A 9,893-nucleotide genomic window follows, 5' to 3' on the forward strand; every position below is an offset into this window, starting at 1 on the left:
GCCTATGTCCCTGATTATCCAGATTATTCATTCACATTTCACCGAATTCGGAGTTATTCAGTCTCACAAAAGACCGAATTCGGAGCCTGTTAAAACTTTTATTCTCGGAACGAATGCAAACTCGATAGTCAATCACGAATTATAAATCTTATCTGAAGCTCATGTAATCAAACCCTCGACGACTGTTATCTGATCTGAGCCTGAATCTAATTCCTGAACTTCGATCTATGTTCGACTATTTTATCTGGGTTCGTATTCTCCAACGGGATACTCAGTACGTCGCCCTCTAATTAATTCTTATCCGACTTGACTCATACCTCTGTGTTCGATCCCGATTTAAAAATCAGCATCGGCGATGATTTTAAATGTCGCGATTTGTCTCTTTCAATCCTAAATCCGAAAGCCGGTCATATTTCGAGGCGATTTATTTTCGAATCACGCGTAGGGAATTAATTTCCGAGCGAATTCAAAACAGACTCTCGGCCGAATTAATCGCTCAATCGTCCGTTCGTCAGAACTCTATTTCGCTCTGTTTCGGCGTACAAACGGATTCCGCAGAAGCATTTTTACTCTGGAAATAATTTAGCGCAGCCCGATTTCGTGTTTGAGCCAGCCCAACCCAGCCCATTTGGCCCACTAAGAAAACCCTAACCCTAGCCCATGTCTATAAATAGAAGTGCCTCCCCTTGCAAATTGGCTTTTATTCATCTACCCCCTAGCCGCCACTTCCTTTTTCCCCTGCCTTCTTCTCCCTCACGCAGCAGCTCTGCGCGCTTCCCTCCATGGCGAGCAGCAAGCCGGCGCCCTTCTTCCTCCCTGCTCCACAGCAACAGCCACCAGCGCGCAGGAGTCCCATGGCCGCTGGCCTTCCCTTGCGGCGAGCTCCTTCCTCCAAGCTGGACGCCAGCCGAGCTCCCCTTCCGGTCGCCGTTTCTCCCTGCGAGCTCTTTGCTCCTCCCATGACGAACAACCTCTGGGCAAGCCCCTGCTCCATGGCCGGCGCCCAGCAGCTCGGCTCAAGCCCGAGCTCCCTGCGTCTCCCTCCCTTGAGTTCTATCGCGCGCACGGCAGCAACCACAAGCAGATTTTCCTCCCTACCCCCCATGGTCGGCCTCCTCTGCACGTGCTCCTCTACATTTCCTGTACGTGCGCAGGGGCAAAAACTCCATGGCCGCCGAGCTCCATTCCTTGGTCTTCCTGCTCGGCGCTAGGTCCCAGGTCCGGCGACCTCTCCTGGACGCCTGGATCTGCGACGCCTCCGCTCTGCTACGCGGCACCGCACCTCCGCCTCCATGGCCGTCGCAGCCACCACACACCCTTGCTACCCCTTGACTGCACGCGAATGCTCCACCATGTCGAGCCCCCTCCATCTGGTTTCGGGCTGCAGCAGCCGCCTCGGCATCGTCGCGCAGCGAGCTCCACCGCCGATCTACGCAGCCCCGACGGCTTCGCGCGCTGCCGGCTCGCTGTTTTGTGGAGCCCCATGGACAGCGCGCCGTCGACGCCCGCCGTGTGCTCGCTGTTTTGCGCAGCCCATCCGCGACGCCGTCGAAAACCGTGGTGAGAAACCCCCGCTGTTCTCGATGTTTATTTTCCAATGTGTGTGATGTTCGATGAACTGCCGCCAACAAATTGTGTGTTTTCGCAGCTAGTGGTCGACGCCGTGCCTTGCCCGTTCGACGAAATACCGAGCCATGTGGACAGCCATGCGTCTAGTCACGACCCGTTCAGATTGATTGATTTATAGTTTATAATACATACGCTTTGGTTGATGTCGGACAATGCATGTATATATGTGGATGTGTGTAATATGTTTCGGCAATACAAGTTAGTAGGATCGCATTTGCGGTTAAAGAATAAGCGGTTGTTGAGGTGTGCGATTTGTAGTTTGTCTAATTACGTTTTGGGTCGATGTGGTGTATAGTGGTGTTTGATTAGATGTGGGCATAAAATGTTTGGATTATATGTCGTGGCAAGGTCGCATTCACGTTTTGGTAAACACGCGTGTCGTGCTTGTTTTATGTGATGAGTAAGTTTGGAAATATATGTGATGTGAGGATTGAATTAGTACACGTATGTGTGTGTGCCGTAGTGTATTATAGTAGTGGTGGCGTGAGATATTTAATTGAGGTGCACGGGTATATGCCGTAATATGGTTATACTCGCAACAAAGAAATATGTATGTATTGTGTGACCCGACATTTAGGTTGCTATTGTATAATCGTGTGAAGGACTCTCCCAATGGTCACGTGACTAAAGGGTGGTGTAGTGGTAAAGCGAGAAGTAAGTTTAATATTTTTAAAAAACGATTAGTTGATAGCATCTGTCGGTGTCGTCATGCTTTCTGTGGTATGGCGGGTCGATACCTTGCCTTGTCAAATATTGCATTCCATGCCCCTTTGGATAAATAAATGTCTTGTTGGTCGATTAGAGGTCTTATACGAGTGTTATCGCAGTCCAATAACTATTGGAGGCAAGTAGCGTTCATGAGTCAATCCTTGCTAAAATTGAAGAACAGTCAGATAACATATGCCCATAAGTGCCTTAGGTCTTCAGTAGCCAGTGTAAGCCTTATGGAGTTTTATGCCATGTTTTAATGTCTCTATGTTAGACCTCCTAAAATATGGTGTTTTAAGTGACTTGTGTGTTGTCCAATTTAAGTTGAGAAAAGGTTAAGAAACATTAATTAACTTGCTCCCACCCATTTTTGAGTTGCAATGTCTAAATGGTTCGCTAAGTCTTCTACTGTGATTAGCCAACTCATGTTAAATAGGAGTCGATTTTGTTAAGTGTTTGTTATATATATATGTTGTGACTTGGATTGCGATAGTAATAGGCAAGTCGAAGTGTATGCTGTCGAGCGGACCGTGTCGTTGCTCTAGTTAGCCAAATTGTTCGATGATTTGGTTAAGCTCGTAGTCACGATAAATTGTGTATTGTAGTCTATATGTGTGTGGTTATGGTCACGGATGAACAGTAGTAGTGCTCAGGTGATTATCGTGGAGAATGCGTTGTTAATTAGTTGTAGAAATTTTAGTGCACTAATGACTTGAATAAAATTTGCAAGTCGAATTGTTGGTTCTAAATTGATTGTCTCAACTCGAACAAATAGTAAAGCGTTAGAGTAATTCAAGTCTCTCGAACACGGCGATTTTTGAATTGTATAAAAGCTGAAATTTACTGATTGCTGTTTTGGACTGCACGCAACGATTTCCCCGTACTGTATGTTTGATGAACTAAATTATGTTTTATATAGATATGTGCTATAGAAAAGTGGTAGATAACTTTATTATCTTGCTGGTGTTAAAATTTGACAACCATGTCTGACGGTTTAGGAGTTAGGATTTTTACAAAATCAGTAACTGAATCTGTCCAAATTCTGTACAGATTTCAGAAACTGCATTGTTTGCCTAATTTAATGTTACAATCTGTTCATGGTCATTATAAGAAAGTTGTAGATGCTTTTCTGATCTTGCTTGTGTTAAAATTTCATAAACACAGGCCTGATAGTTTAAGAGTTATGAATTTTACAAACTGGTTGCTGTGTTCTGTCCTCTGTTAGAACAGATTTCGAAAACTGTAATGTTTGATTTGATTAAACCTGGAATCACTTATTGGTGATTATAAAATTTATGTAGTGCTTTTTACAAGCTTTCCAAAAAGTCTTGGATCACTATTTTTGGTGGTCTGAAGATTAAGTTACATGTGTTTGAAGTGTGAAGACTGAATCTGTCCAGTTTCGGATAGCACAGCCTTCATAGTGTATTTCACCCTTGATACATGCTAAACCAGCCAGGGATGTTTATAAATAATTTGTAGACCATTTAATTAGCTTTCCAGAAAGTCTAGGATCACTTTGTTTGGATGTCTGAATCTTCAGATGTGAATTTTTGAAGTTGCAAGTCTGAATCTGTCCAAATCTGGACAGCGCTGTGGTGTTAACACCTTTTGTCCTTGCTAAGTGTTTAATCATGCTGTGATGACAATATCAAAGTTGTAAAGCACTTTTCAAGCTTTATAGAAAGTCCTAGTTTACTATTTTTGGTTGAATATCTTGTGAGTTATGACTGAAACAAGTGACTGCTGTATTGCTGTCCAAAAATTCTGCTAGTGCGCTTTTGATTGTTTAGTTCACCCTTCTCGCTAAAAATGTTTGGTTTGCTCTTAAGTAATGTAGACTTGCCATGGTTAGGCTAGGGATGACATGTGTGTCTTGTTTTACATGTTCCTTCTCTAGTGATTGCGATATAGGAGTTCCATAGATATTGACGCTTATGTCCTCTATTAAATTTGTGTTATCAGTGATGCTTGTGTGTGATTAATATAAGAACTAATGAAAAGCCGTAGCAACTAAATAAATGCTTGCACTTGTGATGTCGTATTGCGTTGGTTAATTATAGGTATTAATCGTCGTCCTTCCAGTGGTGTGATGTTGTGCGCTCGATGAAGTATAGATAACTAAAGCTAACATGTGGTTGTCTGCGGTGTTTTCTCATTTAATGTTTAGTTCGCCGTTGTGTCTTTGTATATCTTGTGTTACTTTCATTATATTCATACATATGCATCTTGCATCTCATATAGGACCGAGAGATGGTGATCGAGCAACTGACGTGGTGCCAACCACAAGCTGCAGATGGAGGACAACCTAAGGAAGGATGGACATAACCAGTAGATACTCGCCAAGCGAGTATCTCCCCCAGCAAACACTACCTAAGTGTTAAATTAAAGGCAAGCCCCGGTTTTATGCATAACCGTTATATATGCTATTTTACTGCACTTAATGTTTGTAGGCTTGTACTGTGCACTTAAGTGTAGGAGTTGCCTGAAACCCTAGTTGCATGAACTCAGGATTCCTTTTGAGATGAATACTAGTATGCTAGGTCGAGTAGCTGCTTTATTAATTAGGATCTCGGTAGAAGTCGAGTGATTTTTCTAGCACTCGCGCGAGGTCAGGAATTGGTTGTATCCATTTTTATATCAGAATGATGATGGTCTGTGGACAACGGTCCATGGGGATGCGTTGTCTACGAGACGGAAATTGGAATAAAGATTAAGGTGTGGTACCGTGTGTCAAGCGTTTGAACGTACTAAACACATGCCGACAAATATGGTAAATCGGTAAGCCTAGTACCTGATTGAACCTGACAGTAGACTTTGCCCCTCACGCGACCTGAGACGTGGTCTCCCATTCCGGTTATGGTGGGTACAAGTGCGGTCACTGCACGACGGCAGTCGGGGTCAGTGAGGCATTGTACGCCAAGGCGGTGAGCCCTGATCTGCTGACGGGGAATCGATGGGGACGGTTGATGTGTGTGGGGACGGAGTGCCCCTACATGTCGTGTGTTTAGGTTTACCTTGCAAGGTTTAAAAACTCGATTCGAATCGTCTGCTTCTCGCAGATAATGAGACTGCTTGATCCATGCTGCTACATTGAGTAATAAGTGGAAATGAGTTGACTGGCAAAAGATGTTGATTGATAAAATGTTTGATACCATGTATGACTAGCTAGGTACACATCTAGTTTAAAAGGATCATACTAAAACTTGAAAAGCTAAAACTTGATTTTCGACTCAGCTAGTGCTTTTGGCAAACCAAACCCCTCAGCCAAACAACTGCATGTCTAGAGGTAGAGGAGTAGACTCCTCACACCGGGTAAGTCTAGCTGAGTATTAGTATACTCAGCCTTGCTTGTGGCACAATTTTTGCAGGTACTCATTGATTTGGTTGATGGTGTGACTTGGCCTCCATCCCTGCCACCGGGATAGACGGTCGAGTGGGTTACTGCTTCCGCAGGAGAGGACCAAGAGGAGTAGCATGGCCAGGCTTCGCCATGTTACTCGGTTGTCTCCGTTAGTTATTTCCGCTGCATTAAAATTTATGGTTATTATTTCTGAAACTCTGATAATGTAATCACTAATTATACTTATTAAAATTGTGGTATTATGTTTTATTGTATTTCTCTGTGCCTCACCTTCGAGTGAGCTAGTGGTTTCGATCCTGGTAAGTGGCTTTATCGGACTAGATCCGAGGGACTGACGGGTTATTCCTATTTAAGTGCGTTGCTGCCCTTAAGGGTGCGACTTGGGCACTCAAGCTGGAATAATTCGGGCGGTTCCGCCACAGCTGGTATCGGAGCGAATACCAGTACAGAGAAGTCAATAAGTCATGATTACCAACCTTTTCTAAAGTACAACTTGCTTAGAAACCAAGTTGGATAGCTGTCAGGACGATAAGGATAGACCTAGGACGTGAAGCCCTAGGAATAGATGGGTAGCTAGGTGGCTAGTTATTTAGGCCATAAAGGCTACTACTACTATTAATAAGGATGTTGTAGAAGCACCCAAAAAGTAGTTAGGTCTGAGAAGACGACTAGAATGAGCATGCATCATGATTGTCGCATTATAATTGTCTCTTGCGTATCAACATGCTTCTCTCACCTTTATTCCAATAATAAGAACTTGTGAATAATGTGATGTAATGCTATGTTATGAAAACTCTGCTTCACCTCATGTCAGATTAGGAAGTCTTGCTAGGTTGTGTTATGTGTTTCTCTTGCCTTGCTATCTAGGTGGTATTGTAAAAGTTCAACCCTTTTTTGCAACAAAAAAAATTTATTATTGTTGGTGTCTAGTTGCGCAAACCCTATCAAGGCCATGTTTTCTTTCCATAAGTCATTGCCCCTAAAACTTCATAACATTTCTGTTGATCATCCTAGCTGATCCTGTTTGCCTACCTCTCCTTTTGCCTGATCTGGTAACCCTTTTTCTTGTGAATCATGTTGGCTTTATCATCCAAATCTCGGGATCCCCTATGATTCTGCCCTATTATCTGGTAATCTCCTATAACCCGTTCTCAAGCATCCGATGTTGATCTGCCTAAATCTCTCATTTCTGATCATTCTCATACTCCTTCTCCGAGGATCATGACGATGTTTTATCTAAGCAGTGTATCCCTTTGGTTCGATGGATGTTGCTGTTGTCTTTAGTTCTCTCATGTCTCTAAAAGCTCATCAATCTTGATCTCATGTTTGCATCCTTCTCATATCCACTCTCGTATAAATCTCTGACCTGATAATCTCCGTATTAATCATAAAATAATTCTCTGAGTTGAAGAAAGTTCTTATGTGATGCTCTTTTGCTAGCAATCTCTGCTTCAACTCTGATCACATTCTTATTTTCTGGGCCATACTCTCATGGGCTCCATCTATCTGTGCTATGTGAATTTCTCGTTGGTTACGTTTGGTAATGGTGTTATGACTAACGACTGATGGTGCCGCGACGAGACCGAGAGCCTACTATGGTGCACACATGGTTGAGCTGCTCGGCACGCGCTGGTATCAGGGTTAATAGTTGTGATCCATTATAAGACTACACCGATGTGCTCTCTTTTGTGAACATCCTCTCAGAGTGATCGCTGCATTTTGTCTCAACATGCCGCGATATTCTACCCAAATCTATTTTCAGTATCTTGTCAGATCCCATCTCATGAATTTGCATCTATCTTCAGTCTGGGAGTTACATGCTTCTCCACCCTTAAATATCCTCATTCGAATCTCGGGACGAGATTCTTTTTAAGGGGGGAAGGCTGTGACACCCCAGGTGTCAGTTTCGTGTTATGTCGCGAGATTTGTCCTAATCTCGGATGCTCAGTAAAAATTTCTATTTCTCGCTCGCCTATGTCCCTGATTATCCAGATTATTCATTCACGTTTCACCGAATTCGGAGTTATTCAGTCTCACAAAAGACCGAATTCGGAGCCTGTTAAAACTTTTATTCTCGGAACGAATGCAAACTCGATAGTCAATCACGAATTATAAATCTTATCTGAAGCTCATTTAATCAAACCCTCGACGACTGTTATCTGATCTGAGCCTGAATCTAATTCCTAAACTTCGATCTATGTTCGACTATTTTATCCGGGTTCGTATTCTCCAACAGGATACTCAGTACGTCGCCCTCTAATTAATTCTTATCCGACTTGACTCATACCTCTGTGTTCGATCCCGATTTAAAAATCAGCATCGGTGATGATTTTAAATGTCGCGATTTGTCTCTTTCAATCCTAAATCCGAAGCCGGTCATATTTCGAGGCGATTTATTTTCGAATCACGCGTAGGGAATTAATTTCCGAGCGAATTCAAAACAGACTCTCGGCCGAATTAATCGCTCAATCGTCCGTTCGTCAGAACTCTATTTCGCTCTGTTTCGGCGTACAGACGGATTCCGCAGAAGCATTTTTACTCTGGAAATAATTTAGCGCAGCCCGATTTCGTGTTTGGGCCAGCCCAACCCAGCCCATTTGGCCCACTAAGAAAACCCTAACCCTAGCCCATGTCTATAAATAGAAGTGCCTCCCCTTGCAAATTGGCTTTTATTCATCTACCCCCCTAGCCGCTACTTCCTTTTTCCCCTGCCTTCTTCTCCCTCACGCAGCAGCTCTGCGCGCTTCCCTCCATGGCGAGCAGCAAGCCGGCGCCCTTCTTCCTCCCTGCTCCACAGCAACAGACACCAGCGCGCAGGAGTCCCATGGCCGTCGGCCTTCCCTTGCGGCGAGCTCCTTCCTCCAAGCTGGACGCCAGCCGAGCTCCCCTTCCGGTCGCCGTTTCTCCCTGCGAGCTCTTTGCTCCTCCCATGACGAACGTCCTCTAGGTAAGCCCCTGCTCCATGGCCGGCGCCCAGCAGCTCGGCTCAAGCCCGAGCTCCCTGCGTCTCCCTCCCTTGAGTTCTATCGCGCGCACGGCAGCAACCACAAGCAGATTTTCCTCCCTACCCCCCATGGTCGGCCTCCTCTGCACATGCTCCTCTACATTTCCTGTATGTGCTCAGGGGCAAAAACTCCATGGCCGCCGAGCTCCATTCCTTGGTCTTCCTGCTCGGCGCTAGGTCCCAGGTCCGGCGACCTCTCCTGGACGCCTAGATCCGCGACGCCTCTGCTCTCCTCCACGGCACCGCACCTCCGCCTCCATGGCCGTCGCAGCCACCACGCACCCTTGCTGCCCCTTGACTGCACGCGAATGCTCCCCCATGTCGAGCCCCCTCCATCTGGTTTCGGGCTGCAGTAGCCGCCTCGGCATCGTCGCGCAGCGAGCTCCACCGCCGATCTACGCAGCCCCGACGTCTTCGCGCGCTGTCGGCTCGCTGTTTTGTGGAGCCCCATGGACAGCGCGCCGTCGACGCCCGTCGTGTGCTCGCTGTTTTGCGCAGCCCATCCGCGACGCCGTAGAAAACCGTGGTGAGAAACCCCCGCTGTTCTCGATGTTTATTTTCCAATGTGTGTGATGTTCGATGAACTGCCGCCAACAAATTGTGTGTTTTCGCAGCTAGTGGTCGACGTCGTGCCTTGCCCGTTCGACGAAATACCGAGCCATGTGGACAGCCATGCGTCTAGTCACGACCCGTTCAGGTTGACTGATTTATAGTTTATAATACATACGCTTTGGTTGATGTCGGACAATGCATGTATATATGTGGATGTGTGTAATATGTTTCGGCAATACACGTTAGTAGGATCGCATTTGCGGTTAAAGAATAAGCGGTTGTTGAGGTGTGTGATTTGTAGTTTGTCTAATTACGTTTTGGGTCGATGTGGTGTATAGTGGTGTTTGATTAGATGTGGGCATAAAATGTTTGGATTATATGCCGTGGCAAGGTCGCATTCACGTTTTGGTAAACACGCATGTCGTGCTTGTTTTATGTGATGAGTAAGTTTGGAAATATATGTGATGTGAGGATTGAATTAGTACACGTATGTGTGTGTGTGCCGTAGTGTATTATAGTAGTGGTGGCGTGAGATATTTAATTGAGGTGCGCGGGTATATGCCGTAATATGGTTATACTCGCAACAAAGAAATATGTATGTATTGTGTGACCCGACGTTTAGGTTGCTATTGTATA

The 9,893-nt window shown here is 45.1% G+C and overlaps 1 long non-coding RNA gene across 1 annotated transcript; it reads left to right on the plus strand.

Annotated features, from left to right (window-relative positions):
- Positions 1–1,483: 1,483 nt before the first annotated feature.
- Positions 1,484–9,352, plus strand: LOC103650377 (uncharacterized). Its single transcript, XR_002268376.1, has 2 exons — positions 1,484–1,560; positions 9,320–9,352. It is a non-coding gene; the product is annotated as an uncharacterized lncRNA (long non-coding RNA).
- The last annotated feature ends 541 nt before the right edge of the window (positions 9,353–9,893 follow it).

Source organism: Zea mays, chromosome 3 (assembly GCF_902167145.1).
Source record: "Zea mays cultivar B73 chromosome 3, Zm-B73-REFERENCE-NAM-5.0, whole genome shotgun sequence".
NCBI lineage: Eukaryota > Viridiplantae > Streptophyta > Magnoliopsida > Poales > Poaceae > Zea > Zea mays.